We start from the raw sequence: 2,234 nt of genomic DNA on the forward strand, positions 1-2,234 counted from the left end.
GGGAGAAAAGTCTCATCCCGGACCGCATCGCGATTGACGAGCGAAGAAGCCATCGGGCCTAAAGGCGATGACACAGAGGAATTCTCAATGAAAGCACCAATGTCGGTGTCAAAACCGGCGGATCTCGGGTAGGGGGTCCCGAACTGTGCGTCTAGGCGGATGATAATAGGAGACAAGGGACATGATGTTTTTATCCAGGTTCGGGCCCTCTCGATGCAGGTAAAACCCTACTCCTGCTTGATTAATATTGATGATATGGGTAGTACAAGAGTAGATCTACCACGAGATCGGAGTGGCTAAACCGTAGAATCTAGCCTATGGTATGATTGTTGTTCGTCCTACGAACTAAAACTCTCCGGTTTATATAGACACCGGAGAGGGTTAGGGTTACACAGAGTCGGTTACAATGGGAGGAGATCTTCATGTCGTATCGCCAAGCTTGCCTTCCATGCCAAGGAAAGTCCCATCCGGACACGGGGCGGAGTCTTCAATCTTGTATCTTCATAGTCCGGGAGTCCGGCCAAAGGTCTTAGTCCGGCCATCCGGACACCCCCTAATCCAGGACTCCCTCAGCAGCCCACCGGGATTTGCTCCCACATCCAAATGGAGAGGCCCCATACAGATCCACACATACCGGACGTATCTTCTGCCCTCTGGGTCGCGTTGTCAAGCTACAAAACAAGTATAGATGATAAGATGACATAATCTAAAGCAACACTTGTCCATGAAACAATGTGACATTCACTTACCGAACGCTATAGGTAGGCGAGGCCGGCGGCCCCCAGCTGTACCCCGCATCCCAGTCCTTTAGGAAGTCGAGATACAAACATAGGGTAGTCTCCCCAGAGCAGTCTGGAAACACTACCCCCGTGAGAAGATACCACAAGTAGGCCCCTGGCGTACTGCTCCACCACCCGGGGTTCGGCACCTTCCGAGCACTTGCTCCGGTACTTGAGAAGCCTGGTCAGCGGTATGCCGGAAGTCTAGTTATTCTTAGCAGGGGGGGCAGTCGACGATGAGGGCGATAACCCTATCATGCCAGTTCTTCCTCTCCACTCGTCCTGTGAGAGCACGACCCTCGAGCGGTATGGCGGTAATCATCCCCCAATCCTGGAGGGTCACAATCATCTCCCCACATGGAAGATGGAAGTTGTGCGTCTCTGGCCGTCACCGGTCGATCAAAGCCGTGAGAGCTGAGTGGACGACTGTTAGCGGCTTACGCTTGAACTACAGGACGAAACCCAATAGTCAGACTCTCCTATAGAATGGTGCGTCCCGCTTGTCATACTCCATCTTAACGGTCGTCTTGTGTGCCCTCATCCAAAGTGGCGGGAGCATATGTGAAAATGAAGAACCAAAGCATAATTAGCATAAACATAATACTTAGCAACTTGTTTTCATTCATTCAAAAAGATTTGGTTTAAGAATTGTAATTACCACTCCATTCTCAATGAAACAGACACGGTGACCCTTGTCGAACTTAGTGTCAAGCATGGTATACTTAATGTTGATATCGTGCGCAAGAGGTGGCCTCCTAAAAAATTTGCATAAACATAAGCATAAGCATATATAAAATTAACATGAACTAGGAAACATATTCATCACATCCAAAAAAACCTATGAGTTCAATCTTTCAATAAGCATATGAAGATTTGTTTTAAATGAACATGAACTAGGGTTCATCATGTGGTTAAAGAAATATATAAATGCATATATCAAGGTGCAATCACAAAGGTTCAAATGCATCATATCATATCATATTTCTCCCACAACATCCAACATGCATCATATCATATTTTTTTCAAAAACAAAAACATGAACTAGACTTCATCTTAAGCATATTTCCTCAAACAACCTCCACTATACATCATGCATCATATCATATCAACATGCATCATATCAAAAAACAAATTCCTTCAACATGCATCATATCAAACAAATTCCTCCAAAAAAATGTACTAGGGTTCATCTTCATACTACCATTGCAACTAGTGACTAGAGTTCATATCCAACACTATAGAACATCTAGAATCAACCTAAATCAATCCTAGGGTATAAAAAAAATTAAATATAGTTCAAAAAGGGGGAGTGGTTTGAATCAAATAATGCGACGAATCGGAAGCTATTTGACTAAAACTAATTGGAGGGATCGGAGGACCTTACTTTTCTCGTTCCGGGGCCATCTTGATCCGCAAAAACGGTGAAGAAACGACGAAGATCAGAGGGGGAGTGGA

This window comes from Triticum aestivum, chromosome 4B, assembly GCF_018294505.1.
Source record: "Triticum aestivum cultivar Chinese Spring chromosome 4B, IWGSC CS RefSeq v2.1, whole genome shotgun sequence".
Taxonomy (NCBI): Eukaryota; Viridiplantae; Streptophyta; class Magnoliopsida; order Poales; family Poaceae; genus Triticum; species Triticum aestivum.